Here is a 21334-nt window from a genome sequence, read left to right on the forward strand (position 1 = left end):
CAGAGATAGAGAGAGAGACAGATACACGTAGATAAACATCGCAGTGACCTCGGGGACTGGAATGTCCGCCCCCGCATTATCTGCGAACACATCAGGGTAGGCGGGGCAGCGAAAGAGATAAGCCGGCGCGTGGGTTGTGTGCGGGCGGAAGCGCTGACAGCTGCCTTTCAAGTCGAGAGCCCTGTTTACCAGCCGCCGCCGTAAACAAACACGCCCCCCAGCGGCCGCCAGTTCTGTTTTGTTTACTTTCCACCTGACACACCCCCGCCAACGTGCAGCTCACCTTCTGGCGAAAGCGAAGCACATCAGAGGTTGACTGAGTCATTGCCCCCCTAATCCTATAACACTTTGGTGACATTTGAATAGTACGACAGAGGTACTGGTAAAAGTAGTGCTCTCAGGTCGGGTGCCTGTATACTTCACAAGCAAACAACATGGAAATCGAATTTTTGTAATTATTTTAGTTCATCGGTAAAAACGAAACCTACACAGAATCCTGGCTGTCTGTTCAACTGTTGTTGCTGTTGTTGTTGTTGTGGTCTTCAAAAAAAAATGGCTCTGAGCACTATGGGACTTAACTTCTGAGGTCATCAGTCCCCTAGAACTTACAACTACTTAAACCTAACTAACCTAAGGACATCACTCACATCCATGCCCGAGGCAGGATTCGAACCTGCGACCGTAGCGGTCGCGCGGTTCCAGGCTGTAGCGCCTAGGACCGCTCGGCAACAACGGCCGGCTTGTGGTCTTCAGTCCTGAGACTGGTTTGAGGCAGCTCTCCATGCTACTCTATCCTCTGCAAGCTTCTTCATCTCCCAGTACCTGCTGCAACCTACATCCTTCTGAATCTGTTTAGTATATTCATCTCTTGGTCTCCCTCTACGATTTTTACCCTCCACGCTGCCCTCCAATACCAAATTGGTGATCCCTTGATGCCTCAGAATATGCCCTACCAACCGATCCCTTCTTCTAGTCAAGTTGTCCCACAAATTTCTCTTCTCTCCCGTTCTATTCAATATCTCCTCATTAGTTATGTGATCTACCCAAGTCAACTGTTAAGACCCCTTACTCACAACAACGAGTAGAAGGACCAAGCTGAAATTTGTCACATACTAAGATCTATGGTCGCTTGATGGTGTGAAAAATTTAAGCTTGTAAATATAATCAAAATATGCGGCCATTTGTACATTTTGATACTCAAAAACTCACTCATGAAATCCTGTAGGTTACTTTCCGTTGACCTAGCATCACGAAATTTGAGGTAGGCAAGGTCTCACAGTACAACTAAAGAAAAAAATCCAGAACTTGTTATTACGAGGGCAGTTCAATAAGTAATGCAACACATTTTTTTTCTGAAACAGGGGTTGTTTTATTCAGCATTGAAATACACCAGGTTATTCCCCAATCTTTTAGCTACACAACACTATTTTTCAACGTAATCTCCATTCAATGCTACGGCCTTACGCCACCTTGAAATGAGGGCCTGTATGCCTGCACGGTACCATTCCACTGGTCGATGTCGGAGCCAACGTCGTACTGCATCAATAACTTCTTCATCATCCGCGTAGTGCATCCCACGGATTGCGTCCTTCATTGGGCCAAGCATATGGAAATCCGACAGTGCGAGATCGGGGCTGTAGGGTGCATGAGGAAGAACAGTCCACTGAAGTTTTGTGAGCTCCTCTCAGGTGCGAAGACTTGTGTGAGGTCTTGCATTGTCATGAAGAAGGAGAAGTTCGTTCTGATTTTTGTGCCTACGAACATTCTGAAGTCGTTTCTTCAATTTCTGAAGAGTAGCACAATACACTTCAGAGTTGATCGTTTGACCATGGGGAAGGACATCGAACAGAATAACCCCTTCAGCGTCCCAGAAGACTGTAACCGTGACTTTACCGGCTGAGGGTATGGCTTTAAACTTTTTCTTGGTAGGGGAGTGGGTGTGGCGCCACTCCATTGATTGCCGTTTTGTTTCAGGTTCGAAGTGATGAACCCATGTTTCATCGCCTGTAACAATCTTTGACAAGAAATTGTCACCCTCAGCCACATGATGAGCAAGCAATTCCGCACAGATGGTTCTCCTTTGCTCTTTATGGTGTTCGGTTAGACAACGAGGGACCCAACGGGAACAAACCTTTGAATATCCCAACTGGTGAACAATTGTGACAGCACTACCAACAGAGACGTCAAGTTGAGCACTGAGTTGTTTGATGGTGATCCGTCGATCATCTCGAACGAGTGTGTTCGCACGCTCCGCCATTGCAGGAGTCACAGCTGTGCACGGCCGGCCCGCACGCGGGAGATCAGACAGTCTTGCTTGACCTTGTGGCGATGACACACGCTTTGCCCAACGACTCACCGTGCTTTTGTCCACTGCCAGATCACCGTAGACATTCTGCAAGCGCCTATGAATATCTGAGATGCCCTGGTTTTCCGCCAAAAGAAACTCGATCACTGCCCGTTGTTTGCAATGCACATCCGTTACAGACGCCATTTTAACAGCTCCGTACAGCGCTGCCACCTGTCGGAAGTCAATGAAACTATACGAGACGAAGCGGGAATGTTTGAAAATATTCCACAAGAAATTTCCGGTTTTTTCAACCAAAATTGGCCGAGAAAAAAATATGTTGCATTACTTATTGAACTGCCCTCGTATATAATACCAAAAAATATTGTTTTGCCATTTTTAATCTGTCTGTTCGTCTTTTAAGACCCATTCTCTCTGGAACACGTTGACGTATGAAATCCAAATTTATGTCACATTCTAACGTCTATGATCCCTTGGCGGAATAAGAATTTTAAACTTGTAAGTCAACGCAGTCAAAAGGTATCGCTATTAAAACCTGTAGAGTGCTTCCTGTTGACCTAGAATCAAGAAGGAAGGTTTCACAGTACAAGTAAAGCGGAATAATATGAAAATTGTTAGATTGTAATTATATCACATAAAAATACCTTCTTCCATTACCACATATATTGCATTCATTATCTGTCAAAAGAATTATAGACGAGCATTACTCAATGCAAACATAAAATATGAGTTGTAGTCATGTTTTAGTTAAGTAAATAAAAATATTTTATTAAATCTTCTATATTAACACATATGAACTGAAGTCCCCTGCTCTCTTCTTTTTGTTTGTCCCTGCTAGTCTGAGAAACTACTGCAGAGATTCTGACACGGGACCGATATCTAGTCAGTATCGATACTGAAAACAGGCAATAATCGTTGAGGTTCTCCATTCTCAGTATGGATAAACTAACACACACACACACACGATTAAGTTTCACACGGAACCCTCCGTGCGCAAGTTCTACTCGCATTTGGCCAAATTTTTAGGAGTCCATGCCTCAGCCGATACAAAAGGATCTCTTTGTTGTCAGTCTGTTTGTCTATCCGACTGCTAAGCCCCTTAACCACAGGAACGGCTAGAAGAATCACGCTGAAATTTATGCATATACTAAGGTCTATAGTCCCTTGTCGAACTAAAAAAATTAAGCTTCTATATCAATGCAGTCAAAAGTTGAGGCCATTTGTGTCACATATTTTGAGACATTGCCAGTATCGATAGCGATAACAGGCAAAAATATTCCACATTCTGGATTCCGAGGATGGATATGTGACTGAGTCTGTATCGGACTCTCGGGTCGCTAGTCCTACTGTAGTCAAATATATGGTACACAAAAATTCAGAGCACAAACATTAACCCTTCAAAATAGTTCGACGCAACTCTCAAACAGCATCGAGAAAATCGACTCTGAAGTTTTCTGATAGTCTTTAATAGGCTAAAGCAAGGTCAATTTTTCTCGACAGACCATGTGGCTGTGCGGTAGAATGCTCGCCTGCCATATACGTTCGATTCCAGGCTGATGCAAATTTTTTAAGAGGGATGCTCGTCCTAGCACTTCCGTGAAATGCAATTCCGTGAAGTAAAGATAAAAAAAAAAAAAAGAAATTCAGAAACGCTCGAGGTTGGTAGTCGCTGGTTCGGTCATTATTTTTTTCGTTAACTTCGAATAGCTACGTCACTTAAATATATTATTCATCAAATATATACTATTTTTATGAAAAAAACCACGTAGTCCTATTTCTAATTATATACTGCACGCAAAAATCCAATTTTCTTTGCAAGTATACATTCCTAATCAATGATCAGTTATTAAATATGGTTTAAATTTAAACAAATTACAAATTAAATTCTTTTTCGTCATCCTTGTGTATTTTAAGCTTCACGAAAAATGTTCATGGAACAAGGGGCCTTTGTTTAAAATATTGGCACCGCTAGGAATCGAAACTGTTCCACACGCGTAGTATGTAGGCATTCTACGAGAGTGCCACGAGACCTAGCGAGAAAAATCAGTATTGCTTTTAGTATATTAACGACGGTCGGAATATATCAAAGTTGATTCTCGAGAGAATTACTGAGAGTTGCAACGAACTGCTTTACATCTACATCTACATACATACTCCGCAATCCACGATACGGTGCGTGGAGGAGGGTACCTCGTACCACAACTAGCATCTTCTCGCCCTGTTCCACTCCCAAACAGAACGAGGGAAAAATGACTGCCTATATGCCTCTGTACGAGCCCTAATCTCTCCTATCTTATCTTTGTGGTCTTTCCGCGAAATGTACGTTGGCGGCAGTAAAATTGTACTGCAGTCAGCCTCAAATGCTGGTCTCTAAATTTCCTCAGCGGCGATTCACGAAAAGAACGCCTCCTTTCCTCCAGAGACTCCCACCCGAGTTCCTGAAGCATTTCCGTAACACTCGTGTGATGATCAGACCTACCAGTAAGAAATCTAGCAGCCCGCCTCTCAATTGCTTCTATGTCCTCCCTCATTACGACCTGATAGGGATCCCAAATGCTCGAGCAGTACTGAAGAATAGGTCGTATTGGTGTTTTCTAAGCGGTCTCCTTTACAGATGAACCACATCTTCCTAAAATTCTACCAATGAACCGAAGACGACTATCCGCCTTCCGCACAACTGCCATTACATGCTTGTCCCACTTCATATCGCTCTGCAATGTTACGCCCAAATATTAAATCGACGTGACTGTGTCAAGCGCTACACTACTAATGGAGTATTCAAACATTACGGGATTCTATTTCCTATTCATCTGCATTAATTTACATTTATCTATATTTAGAGTTAGCTGCCATTCTTTACACCAATCACGAATCCTGTCCAAGTCATCTTGTATCCTCCTACAGTCACTCAACGACGACACCTTCCCGTGCACCACAGCACCATCAGCAAACAGCCGCACATTGCTATCCACCCTATCCAAAAGATCATTTATGTAGACAGAAAACAACAGTGGACCTACCACACTTCCCTGGGGCATTCCAGATGATACCCCCACCTCTGTGCTTGATATTTGCGCCCTGAACTTCATGTGCCATAAATATAAAATGTTACACAAAAATGCGACTGCCACGTGGTGCTCTTGCCAGTCGTTAAGTGCATTCCCCGCGAAAGGCAAAGGCTCTGGGTTCGAATCCTGACCGAGCACTCAAGTTTTAACCTACCTGAATGTTTCAGATCACCGCACACTCCATTGTACAGGATGGTAAAAGCCAAGGAAACGGCATAATTTGCAACTACTCTCACAAAACCGAATAAAACGAATTCATAACTTTTAGTGTTGAAAGCAAACAGTTAAGTTTTTTTCTTCCGTCAGTCTTTTCCTGGTCTAATGCGCACCACTGCTTCTTCCCTTGTGGCGAACCTCTTCGTCTCAGAACGGTACTTACACTGTTAAGTTCCCAACATTGTTTGCTGGGTATCTTCCCACCTCCGTATTTTTCTTCACTTTCTACCTTCTACAGCTCCCTCTAGCACAATGGAAGTCATTCCCTGATGCCTAAACATATGTTCTACGTAACTGTCCATTCTTCTTGTCATCATTTTTCACACACTTCTTTCCATTCTTCAGAGAACCTCCTATATTACACTATGCCCACCTAATTTTCAGCATCCTTCTATATAATCGCATCTCAAATGCTTCGATTCCCTTCTGTTCTGGTTTTCCCACAGTCCACGATTCGCTACCAGGCAATGCTGCACTCTAAAAGCACATTCTTAGGAATTTCTTCCTCAAATCAAGGCTTCTCTTGAATGCCCTCTTTGCCTATTACAGCCTGCTTTTTATGTTCTCTTTGCTTTCACCGTCATGTTATTTTGCTTCCAATATAGCAGAATCTCTTCACTTCCTATACCTCTTGCTCAGCCATTTTAATGTGGAGTTTATCGCTAGTCTCATTTCTGCCACTACTCATTATTTCGTCTTTCTTCTTGTCACTCTCAGTACATAGTCTGTCCTCACGAGACTGTTCATTCCATTTAACAGGTACTACTGTATAATTCTACCTCACTTTCACTGAAGGTAGCAATGTCATCAGTGAATCTCATTACTGATATCCGTTCACCACGAAGTTTAATCTGAAGACATCTTCTACTTCCGTCAATTCTTCGTCGAAGTATGTACTGAACAATAGAGGCGAATGATTACACTCCTGCCTTACATTCTGTTTAATCTGAGCACTTAGTTCTTGATGTTGCATTCTTATTGGTCTCTCTCGGTTCTTGCACATATTGCATAGTATTATCTGTCTTTCCGTATTGAGAATTTAGAAGATTTTGCACCGCTTTACTCTGTGGAAGATTTTTTTTAAAGTGAACAAATCCTATGAGCGAATCTTGATTTTTCTTTAGTCTTGCTTCTATTGTCAAACGTCAGAACTGTCCTTCTGCTTTCATTACCTTTCCTAAAGCCAAGCTGGTTGTCATCGATCAGATTGCCTAAATACATACTCGACTGAAATTCATGTAAAAGAAGAAGGCAGTATGTTATCCAAACAAACAATGCCAGCTTTGACGTGAAATAGCTTCTGGAGGCTGCACAAAAACTAAATCTGCATAACTGGATGGCATTTCAACGCTACCGCTTCAATACATGTATGCAATGGCCGAAGTCGTGAATATGCTGGTGTTCCACAAGGTTTAATACTGGATCCTCTGTTATTTCTCATATTTATCACTGATTTTACATTTTATATACATACAGCAGTAGGAGTACGTTCTGTAGTTGTCAGAAGAATTGTAACCAATCCAACAAGACGTAGAGACACGATAGAAACTCTATATATGGTGTTTAGAACGATTATTGGCTGTCTTTCTGCAAATGATCCCTCCCTCAAATTTAAGAAAACTCAGTAAATTCTATTCTGCATATCGTAGGTAATAACTTTGGTGGTTGACATAAACTGCAGATAAAGCTTTATAGAGATTCTCATACGACTCAGATGAGACACTTCACTGTACTAGACAAAGCGGTAGGCAAGTTTACTTCCATATGTGCTTAAGCTGGTTTCTCCGATCCCAGGTTCCCTACCTCAAATTGTTCAGTGGAGCATTCTCTATGTCCTGTCAACATTTTTGCACGCTCTTACGGAAACACACTGTATATATCGGGAAAAGTGATGGTCATATAACGCTCCCTGGGGAGTACACCAGAGCCTACTTTCGCTTATGTTCTTTTCGCCGAGAATGACATGCTGTGCTCTGCTTGTTAGAAACTCTTCAATCCAATCACACAGCTGATCTGATATTCTGTGTGCTCTAATTTTCTTCGTTAGGCCGCAGTGTCCGCCAAGTCAGCTGGACGGTTTTCGTACCAAACTCCGCAGCCGCTTTGCTTGTACACGTCTAGCTTCCCTGGTAGAAGAATATGGCATGCTGAGGTCGCTATTACACTATCAAATTTCTTTGTCAAAGATTTGATCAAAGATGTGATCAAATATTCCGTCAAATATATTTGACGAAGATCTTTGACGTAGCGCTAGAAGGGGTATTACACTGTCATCAAATTTTTCGTCAAAGTTCAAGATGGCTGACAACAACAACTTATTATTAACCGCAGCAGTTGCACGTACCGCAATTGCATTGTGTGCACATGCCGTAGAGAAGTGGGGGGGGGGGGGGGGGAAGGAGCCATACATACGAGGTTGACAGTCTTAAAAGTCCTGGGATTACAACTCGATAATAAATTCAGTTGGGGGGAGCACACCACAGAACTGCAGAAACGCCTTAACAAACCTGTATTTGCAATTCGAGTGTCAGCAGACATAGGCGACATAAAAACGAAAAAGCTAGCATACTTTGCCAACTTTCATTCCATAATGTCATAAGGTATAATATTTTGGGATAAATCTTCAAGTCAAACAAAAGTTTTCAGAGCCCAAAAGCGTGTAATACGTATTATTTGTGGAGTAAATTCACGGACGTCCTGCTGAAACCTCTTCAAAGAACTGGGTGTACTGACTACTGCCTCTCAGTATATTTACTCCTTAATGAAATTTGTCCTAAATAATACATCTCTTTTTCCAACAAACAACTCAGTTCATACACACAATACCAGGAACAAAAATGATCTGCACAAGGACTTAAAAGCAGTTACTATAGTTCAAAAAGGGGTCCACTACTCAGGAACACTCATCTTCAATAATTTGCCAGCGAACATAAAAAATTTAGTTACAAATAAAGATCAGTTTAAAAGGAACCTGAAACACTTACTAGTGGCCAACTCCTTCTACTCCATTGACTAAATTTTTAATAGAAACAAATGATGTATTCTATATATTCACACTATTAGTATTGTTATTTCAGCTTAAAAAAAAAGACATGTTCCACATCCACGAGGATCTCCTCAGCACGGACCTATGGAACGAAAAACTAATCTAATCTGGGTGAAGCCGTTGGTTTTACGACGACACGATAAAAGCATTCAACAAAACTTGTTACGTGAACTTATAGTGGAAGACGTGAAGTCGTACATCAATTACTTAAGAATGGATGAGCATACATTTCTCTATGTGCTCAGTGAAGTGTATCCTCATATCACAAAGCACAATATTCACTTAAGAACTGCTAAATCTTCAGAAGACAGGCTCACTGTAACACTCCGATTCCTTGCTACAGGAGAGGGCTTTGTTAGGTTAGGTTAGGTCAGTTCAGGTCTCCAATCTTCTTAATCTATTTTTGTACTCAGCGTGCCTGACGTTGTAAAGCGCCTCATCAGCTTCATATATCTCTATTAAATTTGTAGTTGTCGGCACACACCAATTGTATTTACCGGCAATGTTTATAAAAACACTACGGACGACAGAATGCTGCAGCGATGCTAGCGCTCCATGTGGTAACATGTCACATTGCAGTGAACAGAAGACAAGCGACTTCTTTGATCAAATCTACAGCGAGGCCCTAGATTTGATCAAATATTGGACGACATTTGACAAAGTTCCGTATTACACCATCAAATATCTTTGACAAAGATTTTTGGGAAAGATATTTGACAAAGAAATTTGATAGTGTAATACCGGCCTGAGAGAGAGAGAGAGAGAGAGAGAGAGAAAAGAGAAGCATTTGGCCAGGCTCTCACGGAAGACGCCAGACCCAGCCGCTGACATATGGCCTCCAGGTGTTTCCAGCTTTCTCCAGCCGCTCCGCTTGTCTGGCTGGTCACAGTAGCAGGTACGCGCCCTTAGCCCCTATGAGGTAAACTCTACCAGTCGCGGCTCTGCTGACTGCGAACCAGTCCCGGCCAGATCAGAGAAACAGAAGACCGGCATGTGGGACACGAGGCATACTACTCGACCACAGTATTCCCACAATGAGATTTTCACTCTGCAGCGGAGAGTGCGCTGATATGAAACTTCCTGGCAGATTAAAACTGTGTGCCGGACCGAGACTCGAACTCGGGACCTTTGCCTTTCGCGGGTAAGTGCTCTACCAACTGAGCTGCCCAAGCACGACTCATTCCCCGTCCTCACAGCTTTACTTCTGCCAGTACCTCGTCTCTTACTTTCGAAACTTCACAGAAGCTCTTCTGCGAACCTTGCAGAACTAGCACTCCTGGAAGAAAGGATATTGCGGAGACACGGCCCAGCCACAGCCTGGGGGATGTTTCCAGAACGAGATTTTCACTCTGCAGCGGAGTGTGCGCTGACATTAAACTTCCTTGGCAGATTAAAACTGTGTGCCGGACCGAGACTCGAACTCAGGCCCTTTGCCTTTCGCGGGCAAGTGCTCTACCACTGACACCCCCATAAGATTTAGTTGTAAGTTAGCACAGTGGACAGGCCTTGAAAAACTGAACACAGATCAGTCGTGAAAACAGGAAGAAGTTTTGTGGAACTATGAAAAAAAAAAAATAAGCAAAATATACAAACTGAGTAGTCCATGCGCAAGATATGCAACATGAAGAAGAGTGTTACCTCAGGAGCGCCGTGGTCCCGTGGTTAGCGTGAGCAGCTGCGGAACGAGAGGTCCTTGGTTTAAGTCTTCCCTCGACTGAGAATTTTACTTTCTTTATTTTCGCAAAGTTATCATCTGTCCGTTCGTTCATTGACGTCTCTGTTCACTGTAATAAGTTTGGTGTCTGTGTTTTGCGACCGCACCGCAAAACCGTGCGATTAGTAGACGAATGGACGTGCCTCTCCAATGGGAACCGAAAACATTTGGTCGCATGGTCGTAGGTCAACCGATTCCTCCACAGGTAAACACGTCTGATATATTCTATACGACACTGGTGACGGCATGTGCGTCACATGACAGCAATATGTTGTCGACCCACCTAACTTGCACACTTGGCGAATGGGTAAAAATATTCTTCTACTTTGCCCGATTTAGGTTTTCTTGTGGATGTGATAATCACTCCCAAAAAAGTGAAGTTTGTCAGATAATAATTGTCTGAAAATAAAAAATTAAGCTTTTCACTCAAGGGAAGACGTGAACCAGGGACCTCCAGTTCCGCAGTTGCTCACACTAACCTCGGGACCACGGCGCTCGTGAGCCTACATTATCCGTGATGTTGCCTATCTTGCGCATGGACTACTCAGTTTCCACACAACTTCTTCCTGTTTTCTCGATTGATCTGTGTTCAGTTTTTCAAGGCCTACCCTCTGTGCGAACTTATAACTAAATCTGAGGCGGGTGCGATGGGGAGGTTCCCTTGTTAGTAACGTGACCGCGTGTTTCCGGCAAGGGCCACGGAAGGCCAGGTGCACTAATACCGTGGTCGGGTAGTAAGTGGTGTGGTTTCAGGGAAAAACATAACCAGCCTTATGTGCGGAATGGAACGTGAGATTGTCAAACAGGAGCACGCTGGCTACTCTGTCTGGAAAAAGGAAGTAAAGTAGCCTGAGAGGAGGGGGAGGAAACGAAATCAAAGCTATGTGACGTCATAGATTACTAAATCGAGCCTGCCGGAGTGGCCGAGACGTTTGAGGCGCTACAGTTCGGAACCGTGAGACCGCTACGGTCACAGGTTCGAATCCTGCTTCGGGCATGGATGTGTGTGATGTCCTTACGTTTAAGTAGTTCTAAGTTCTAGGGGACTGATGACCACAGCAGTTAAGTCCCATAGTGCTGAGAGCCATTTGAACCATTTTTGAACAAAATCGAGACAAATATCTAAAGGATGTGGTAATATGACTCCACTGTGGCCTGCATAGCCGCGCGGGATTAGCCGAGCGGTCTACGGCGCTGCAGTCACGGACCGTGCGGCTGGTCCCGGCGGAGGTTCGAGTCCTCCCTCGGGCATGGGTGTGTGTGTGTTTGTCCTTAGGATAATTTAGGTTAAGTAGTGTGTAAGCTTAGGGACTGATGACCTTAGCAGTTAATTCCCATAAGATTTCACACATATTTGAACATTTCTGGCCTGCGTAGTTTCACTGGTTCCGTAGTGGAGGGTGTCATAAAGCCATTGTCTCCCCTCCTGAGGCAAGCTGGACCAAAACTGTTCGAACTGATTCCTAGTATCCTGAATTGGGTCAGCAAAGTAGGCGACTAGCTCTCATACGCTGAGAGCATGTCTTAAGCGAACAATACCAACGTATTTACTATAACACCTATCACCATGGATGAGGGAGGATACTCTATGTCCACCACAAAAAATTAAAAAAAGTCATTAATTCTAATAAATTTTGTTAACATCGTCGATTTAAATAGGTATCGATGTATAAGCACACTAAGTGATCAAAATTATCCGGACACCCCCAAAAACATACGTTTTTCATACTAGGTGCATTGTTCATTGAATACAAGATGACTTGGACAGGATTTGTGATTGGTGTAATGAATGGCAGCTAACTCTAAATACAGATAAATGTAAATTAATGCAGATGACTAGGAAAAATAATCCTGTAATCTTCGAATACTCCATTAGTAGTGTAGCGCTTGACACAGTCACGTCGATTAAATATTTGGGCGTAACATTGCAGAGCGATATGAAGTGGGACAAGCATGTAATGGCAGTTGTGGGGAAGGCGGATAGTCGTCTGCGGTTCATTGGTAGAATTTTGGGAGGATGTGGTTCATCTGTAAAGGAGACCGCTTACAAAACACTAATACGACATATTCTTGAGTACTGCTCGAGCGTTTGGGACCCCTATCAGGTCGGATTGAGGGAGGGCATAGAAGCAATTCAGAGGCGGGCTGCTAGATTTGTTACTGGTAGGTTTGATCATCACGCGAGTCTTACGGAAATGCTTCAGGAGCTCGGGTGGGAGTCTCTGGAGGAAAGGAGGCGTTCTTTTCGTGAATCGCTACTGAGGAAATTTAGAGAACCAGCATTTGAGGCTGACTGCAGTACAATTTTACTGCCGCCAACTTACATTTCGCAGAAAGACCATAAAGATAAGATAAGAGAGATTAGGGCTCGTACAGAGGCATATAGGCAGTCATTTTTTCTTCGTTCTGTTTGGGAGTGGAACAGGGCGAGAAGATGCTACTTGTGGTACGAGGTACCCTCCGCCACGCACCGTATGTTGGATTGCGGAGTATGTATGTAGATGTAGATGCTGCCACCAACTGCCAGTTACTCCTATCAGCGACCTCAGTAGTCATTGGACATCGTGAGAGAGCAGAATGGGGCGCTCCGCGGAACTCACGGATTTCGAACGTGGTCAGGTGACAGGGTGTCACTTGTGTCATACGTCTGTACGCGAGATTTCCACACTCCTAAACATCCCTAGGCCCATTGTTTCCGATGTAATAGTGAAGTGGAAACGTGAAGGGACATGTACAGCACAAAATCGTACAGGTCGACCTCTTCTGTTGACTGACAGAGACTGCCGACAGTTGAAGAGGGTCGTAATGTCTAATAGGCAGACACCTATCCAGACCGTCACACAGGAATTCCAAACTGCATCAGGACCCACTGCAAGTACTATGAGAGTTAGGCGGGAGGTGAGAAAACTTGGATTTCATGGTCCAGCGGCTGCTCATAAGCCACACATCACGCCGGTAAATGCCAAACGACGCCTCCCTTGGTGTAAGGAGCGTAAACTTTGGACGATTGAACAGTGGAAAAACGTTGTGTGGAGTGACGAATCACGGTATACAGTCTGGCGATCCGATGGCAGGGTGTGGGTGTGGCGAATGACCGGTGAACGTCATCTGCCAGCGTGTGTAGTGCCAACAGTAATATTCGGAGGCGGTGGTGTTATGGTGTGGTCATGTTTTTCATGGAGGGGGCTTGCACCCCTTGTTGTTTTTCGTGGCACTATCACAGCACAAGTCTACATTGATGTTTTCAGCACCTTCTTGCTTCCCACTGTTGAAGAGCATTTCTGGGATGGCGATTGCATCTTTCAACACGATCGAGCACTTGTTCATAATGCACGGCCTGTGGTGGAGTGGTTACACTACAGTAACATCCCTGTAATGGACTGGCCTGCACAGAGTCTTGACGTGAATTATATAGAACATCTTTGCGATGTTTTGGAACGCCGACTTCGTACCAGGCCTCACCGACCGACATCGATACCTCTCCTGAGTGCAGCACTCCGTGAAGAATGGGCTGCCATTCCCCAAGAAACCTTCCAGCACCTGACTGAACGTATGCCTCCGAGAGTGGAAGCTGTCATCTAGGCTAACGCTGGGCCAACACCATACTGAATTCCAGCATTAGGGACGGAGGGCGCCACGAACTTGTAAGTCATTTTCAACCAAGTGTCCAGATACTTAGTGTAGATCCCAGAAAATAAAAATCTCTTTCGGGACATTTTCCGTTATGTGTACACAGAGAGGAGGGGTACCTTATAACCACTATAGCAAAAATTTTAAAAATACAGATTTCTTCAATTGTCGTTACGTTTTATTCACAACATATCGTTCAAAGTTATATAGATGTGTAATAAGTGTCCAGAACTTGAAAATATGAATGTGACATTTGTTGCGAATAGTCACATTTGCTAGTAAGACTTAACATTTTAGTTTATGTTTTACTGAAAAATTCGAAACAATTACAGAGTTGGTTCAAATGGCTCTGAGCACTATGGGACTTAACTGTTGAGGTTATCAGTCCCCTAGAACTTAGAACTACTTAAACCTTACTAACCTAACGACATCACACACCTCCATGCCCGAGGCGGGATTCGAACCTGCGACCGTAGCGGTGGCGCGGCTCCAGACTGTAACGCCTAGAACCGCTCGGCCACTGCTGTAAGGAATAATTTGAAACAAATATTTTTTTCAAAATTTTAAGTTTTAAATTATACGACTAGATTACAATATTTTCAAACAGTGGGCACAAAGTACTTCTTCCCTCCCCCCACCCTTCGTATTGCGAGGGTTAAATGATGCATCGGCTGTTACGGAATGTGTTCAAGAGTTTTGTTTCACATCGTTTTGTTGTTATTGTTGTTGTTGTGAAGTGCCGGCGATGGTGGCCGAACGGTTCTAGGCGCTTCAGTCTGGAGCCGCTACGGTCGCACGTTCGAATCCTGCCTCGGGCATGGATGTGTGTGACGTCCTTAGGTTAGTTAGGTTTAAGTAGTTCTAAGTTCTAGGGGACTGATGACCTCAGCTGTTAAGTCCCATAGTGCTCAGAGCCATTTGAATTTTTTTGTTGTGAAGTGTTTGCATTACTCGGTGTGCCTTGCGTACTCTTCGTGGATGCGTTTTTAGTCACGAACGTGTCAAGCGGGACCACAGGGAAGCATTTCTGATATGGCACGGTGTTGGCCGTTTCGTCAGCCGCGCCATCTGAGAATCGCTTTCGCGGACATGCATCATGCAGCTATCCGCTTGCCGCTTCTGGGTGGAAGTTTTGAGAAGCGCAGTTTCCGCCAGGCGGTTGCGGAGCCAGCAGCAACAGGTGGGTGTGCGGGGTCAGGGGAAGCACGATCAGCCGCTGTGCACGTGATCGCCGAGCAAGCGACCTCGCGGCGCGCGGGGGCGTGGTGGTGGGGGCGGAGCTCCGGTGGTGGGGGGTCCTCTCTGCCTGCTATTAATACCAGGAAAGGCTACAGCGGGGTCCAGCACGGGTGACCCGCTGAGAAACGCGGCGTAATAACCTCTCACCTGTATGTACGCAAAGGCGGCGAGGGCATGGCGCTCTCACATTGACACTGAAAACTACGTTGATGGTGTTAGAACAGCAACCAGCCACAAATTTACTTACCGGTTTCGAATCGTTGTGATTCATCATCAGACGGTTTACACGCTTCCTTTCTGACATTTGGCGCGTTTTTATAGATTAATTGTCCCAAAATATAAATAAAACATAATTATAAACACGCCACACACGGATGGTTGCGTTACAGATTTTCGTTGCATGTGACTTACGTGAAACGTCGGTTTCGAGTGTTCGTTTTCATAACGTTCGTCCAATCGATGTAAATGCATTCCCACTGCATCCTCGTTGTTGCACACGTAATAGTTCTCACTGTACACTTTAGATTTGTCGCTGAGATCATTTCAACCAACGCACCACATGTTTTGATACATACAAAGAGCTTACAAACACATGAGTATCACAGATGGTATTTGACGATGATGTCCTATGTTTAGAGAGGATCATATATTCATTTACAAAACTGTAATGCCTTTTACATTAGTACGGAGACATTGTTTTTTTAGCTGATATTGCTAAATTACCTATACAGTTCTAAATATATATAAAAAACTTCATAATTAATTTAGCAATATCAGCTAAAAAAATCAATGTCTCTGTACTAATGTAAAAAGCATTACAGTTTTTTTAAATGAATATATGATCCTTTCCAAACATAGGACATCATCGTCAAATATTAGGACATATCATAGCATCTGTGATACTCATGTGTTTGGAAGCTCTTTGTATGTATCAAAACATGTGGTGCGTGGTTGAAATGATCTCAGCGACAAATCTAAAGTGTACAGTGAGAACTATTACGTGTGCAACAACGAGGATGCAGTGGGAATGCATTTACATCGATTGGACGAACGTTATGAAAACAAACACTCGAAAGCGACGTTTCACGTAAGTCACATGCAACGAAAATCTGTAACGCAACCATCTGTGTGTGGCGTGTTTATAATTATGTTTTGTTTATATTTTAGGACAATTAATCTATAAAAACACAAAACAAGGCCAGAAAGAAAGCGTGTAAACGTCTGATGATGAATCACAACGATTCGAAACCGGTGACGGTTTCCTTTGAATAACGGAACTCAAAGTAAATTTGTGGTTGGTTGCTGTCCTAACACCATCAACATTTGTCTTCAAACAACAGCCACGGTCTCCAACATGTCATCATATGACAAAACTGAAAAATATGTTTATCATTATACGCAGCTCTTAACAGCTGAGGGACGAGCTAGGTAAAGCAACGTAACATATTAACTACTCTGTAGGAATGAATAAAATTGCAGCAGCAGACTGCCAGAGATCTCCCAGCTGTGCACAGAAAGTTCGACGTCGTATGGCGTAATCTCTGTTGATGCACTGTAGATACGGGACAGCGCCCATTCAAATACACTCCTGGAAATTGAAATAAGAACACCGTGAATTCATTGTCCCAGGAAGGGGAAACTTTATTGACACATTCCTGGGGTCAGATACATCACATGATCACACTGACAGAACCACAGGCACATAGACACAGGCAACAGAGCATGCACAATGTCGGCACTAGTACAGTGTATATCCACCTTTCGCAGCAATGCAGGCTGCTATTCTCCCATTGAGACGATCGTAGAGATGCTGGATGTAGTCCTGTGGAACGGCTTGCCATGCGATTTCCACCTGGCGCCTCAGTTGGACCAGCGTTCGTGCTGGACGTGCAGACCGCGTGAGACGACGCTTCATCCAGTCCCAAACATGCTCAATGGGGGACAGATCCGGAGATCTTGCTGGCCAGGGTAGTTGACTTACACCTTCTAGAGCACGTTGGGTGGCACGGGATACCTGCGGACGTGCATTGTCCTGTTGGAACAGCAAGTTCCCTTGCCGGTCTAGGAATGGTAGAACGATGGGTTCGATGACGGTTTGGATGTACCGTGCACTATTCAGTGTCCCCTCGACGATCACCAGTGGTGTACGGCCAGTGTAGGAGATCGCTCCCCACACCATGATGCCGGGTGTTGGCCCTGTGTGCCTCGGTCGTGTGCAGTCCTGATTGTGGCGCTCACCTGCACGGCGCCAAACACGCATACGACCATCATTGGCACCAAGGCAGAATCGACTCTCATCGCTGAAGACGACACGTCTCCATTCGTCCCTCCATTCACGCCTGTCGCGACACCACTGGAGGCGGGCTGCACGATGTTGGGGCGTGAGCGGAAGACGGCCTAACGGTGTGCGGGACCGTAGCCCAGCTTCATGGAGACGGTTGCGAATGGTCCTCGCCGATACCCCAGGAGCAACAGTGTCCTTAATTTGCTGGGAAGTGGCGGTGCGGTCCCCTACGGCACTGCGTAGGATCCTACGGTCTTGGCGTGCATCCGTGCGTCGCTGCGGTCCGGTCCCAGGTCGACGGGCACGTGCACCTTCCGCCGACCACTGGCGACAACATCGATGTACTGTGGAGACCTCACGCCCCACGTGTTGAGCAATTCGGCGGTACGTCCACCCGGCCTCCCGCATGCCCACTATACGCCCTCGCTCAAAGTCCGTCAACTGCACATACGGTTCACGTCCACGCTGTCGCGGCATGCTACCAGTGTTAAAGACTGCGATGGAGCTCCGTATGCCACGGCAAACTGGCTGACACTGACGGCGGCGGTGCACAAATGCTGCGCAGCTAGCGCCATTCGACGGCCAACACCGCGGTTCCTGGTGTGTCCGCTGTGCCGTGCGTGTGATCATTGCTTGTACAGCCCTCTCGCAGTGTCCGGAGCAAGTATGGTGGGTCTGACACACCGGTGTCAATGTGTTCTTTTTTCCATTTCCAGGAGTGTATTTACGAAGGAAAATTGCCAAACAGCTGCATGTTTTGAGATCTTACTTTATTCAGACGACCAGTTTCGGCATCTCAAGGATCCCATCTTCATGTCCCTGCGCACTCCGTGTGTAGACAATCGGGTACATCGATGTGAGACCTTAACTTTTCCCGGCGAATTGAATGTTGAAATAACGTACGGGTTTGCTGCCGGGTGGCGTCGTCGACCACAGACTTTATTTATTTTATTTATTTATTTATTTATTGTTCCGTGTGACCAAATTAAGGAGAAGTCTCCATGGTCATGGAACGAGTCAATACATGAAATTATAACACGATATTGGAAACAGATAAAATGAAATATAAAAAAACATATTCAGGTGACAAGTCGTAAATTTAAATAAAGAAAATCAATAATGTAACACTGGAATTTGCTTAATTTTTTAGCTCTTCCAGGAGCTCCTCCACAGAATAGAGGGAGTGAGCCATGAGGAAACTCTTCAGTTTAGACTTAAAAGAGTTTGGGCTAGTGCTAAGATTTTTGAGTTCTTGTGGTAGCTTATTGAAAATGGATGCAGCATAATACTGCACTCCTTTCTGCACAAGAGTCAAGGAAGTGCATTCCACATGCAGATTGGATTTCTGCCGAGTGAAAGCTGCTAACTCTTGGGAATAGGCTTTACATGAGTATTTTTGATGATGTTTACACGTATCATTTTCTGCCTCTCTCGCATTGTCGACGACGCCACCCGGCAGCAAACCCGTAAGTTATTTGAACAGGTATATCGATTCTTGCATACTAGAACCTCCAGTATCCGTATTCCGTAAATTCGTTTTTGGAGTGTTTACATCGAAGACTTGACACCATCTCAGGTCATATCGAATATAATTTTCAGCGTTATAATGTGTTTTCAGAAGGAATTCATACGAACTGTAACCTTGTACGGAACTGAAAGGTGTAAAATAAACAGTGTACCCAAATGAAAAGAGTAGAAGATTTTCACGCTTTGAATAATGAAAAACTGGACCAGTTAGTTATTTTTTCATGCTCTGCATAACGTATTGCGAGATATTATTCTGATTTTCAAGTGCATTTGTTTATATGAATATTTTTGATGTTTACATGTACCAATTTCTGTTTACATGTATCAATTTCTGCCTCTCTCGCATTGTAGACGTCTTTTTGAGGCTGCAAGGTATTTTGCCTCCCCCCTTACACAAAATCAAACACACACACACACACACACACACACACACACACACAAACGTTCATGGTTACATTGTTTGTTTTTGTAATGAAAAGGATTGGCCGTGCGGTTCTAGGCGCTGCAGTCTGGAGCCGAGCGACCGCTCCGGTCGCAGGTTCGAATCCTGCCTCGGGCATGAATGTGTGTGATGTTCTTAGGTTAGTCAGGTTTAAGTAGTTCTAAGTTCTAGGGGACTGATGACCTCAGATGTTAAGTCGCATAGTGTTCAAAGCGATTTGAACCATTTTTGTAATCAAAACATTTTGCGCATGAGAAAGTAACTAACTGGTGCAGTTTGTCATTATTTAAATCTTGAATGACGCAGCCTTTCCTAAAACAACGATTATGATGGACGGAATTAAGATGATTTTCAAATGTGAAAATTAGATCGATAGGCAGGAAAATTAATGTTAAGGTACTGAAACGAATTGGGGAACGTAGAAATATGGCATAACCTAAGGAGAAGAAAAGATGTGTTTCCTCGAAGACTTTCGTGATAGCATGCATCGTGCAGCTGAAGTACTCCATGTTTCAGAAACAAACCGCTTTCGGCTGTATATGAAGAGCACGACCTGTTTCGTGATATCGTATCATATCGTCAGGTGTAAACATACATTCGACATTATGATATAAAAAAATGGTATACCTATCCCCACAATCTATGCTCTATGGCAACCAGTATGAAATAGTCACACATCAAGCCCAAGATACGAGGAAGAAGGGGGACTCGACCTTCTCAAAATAATACGCACGGCGTCATAGGCCAAACTGACTGCTGTCAGCCGCTTCCTGGAATGAAGTGCGTTTTCTTAACCACCAGGCTTTCAACGGTGCTAGCTGGGGCCTGATACCTTCTTTTCTTTCCTTATTTTGCTCTTTTCAGTGTAGGTCAAAGCGCTATTAACATGTCGACTTCTCAGCTGGTCAGTTTGATCTATGACGTCCTGCTTGTTATGTAGAGAAGATTGCGTCCTCCTGCTTCCCGTATCATTGGCTGAACGTTTTACTGACCTCTGAGCATTTCGTATTGGCTGTCACAGAGCACAGATTAATCGGATAGGTATCCTTTTTTTAATCATAGAGTCGATTGTCCTGTGAGGTGACGAAAGTAATGGGATAGCGATATGCACATATACAGGGTGTTGCCGGCCGAAGTGGCCGTGCGGTTAAAGGCGCTGCAGTGTGGAACCGCAAGACCGCTACGGTCGCAGGTTCGAATCCTGCCTCGGGCATGGATATTTGTGATGTCCTTAGGTTAGTTAGGTTTAACTAGTTCTAAGTTCTAGGGGACTAATGACCTCAGCAGTTGAGTCCCATAGTGCTCAGAGCCGTTTGAACCATTTTATACAGGGTGTTACAAAAAGGTACGGCCAAACTTTCAGGAAACATTCCTCACACACACAGAAAGAAAAGATGTTGTGTGGACATGTGTCCGGAAACACTTACTTTCCATGTTAGAGTTAATTTTTTGTTTCGTCAGTATGTACTGCACTTCCTCGATTCACCGTCAGTTGGCCCAATTGAAGGTAGGTAATGTTGACTTCGGTGCTTGTGTTGACATGCGACTCATTGCTCTACAGTACATCAAGCACATCAGTACGTAGCATCAACAGGTTAGTGTTCATCACGAACGTGGTTTTGCAGTCAGTGCAATGTTTACAAACGCGGAGTTGGCAGATGCCCATTTGATGTATGGATTAGCACGGGGCAATAGCCGTGGCGCGGTACGTTTGTATCGAGACAGATTTCCAGAACGAAGGTGTCCCGACAGGAAGACGTTCGAAGCAATTGATCGATGTCTTAGGGAGCACGGAACATTCCAGCGTATGACTCGCGACTGGGGAAGACCTAGAACGACGAGGACACCTGCAATGGACGAGGC

General features: G+C 44.4%; 1 protein-coding gene across 1 annotated transcript in view; it reads right to left on the reverse strand.

Annotated features, from left to right (window-relative positions):
• The window catches only part of LOC126215349 (peroxidase-like), a 389248-nt gene that overhangs the window by 195236 nt on the left and 172678 nt on the right, over positions 1-21334 (reverse strand). The gene's annotated exons all lie outside the window — the stretch shown is intronic.

The sequence above is a fragment of the Schistocerca nitens genome, chromosome 12 (genome assembly GCF_023898315.1).
Source record: "Schistocerca nitens isolate TAMUIC-IGC-003100 chromosome 12, iqSchNite1.1, whole genome shotgun sequence".
NCBI lineage: Eukaryota > Metazoa > Arthropoda > Insecta > Orthoptera > Acrididae > Schistocerca > Schistocerca nitens.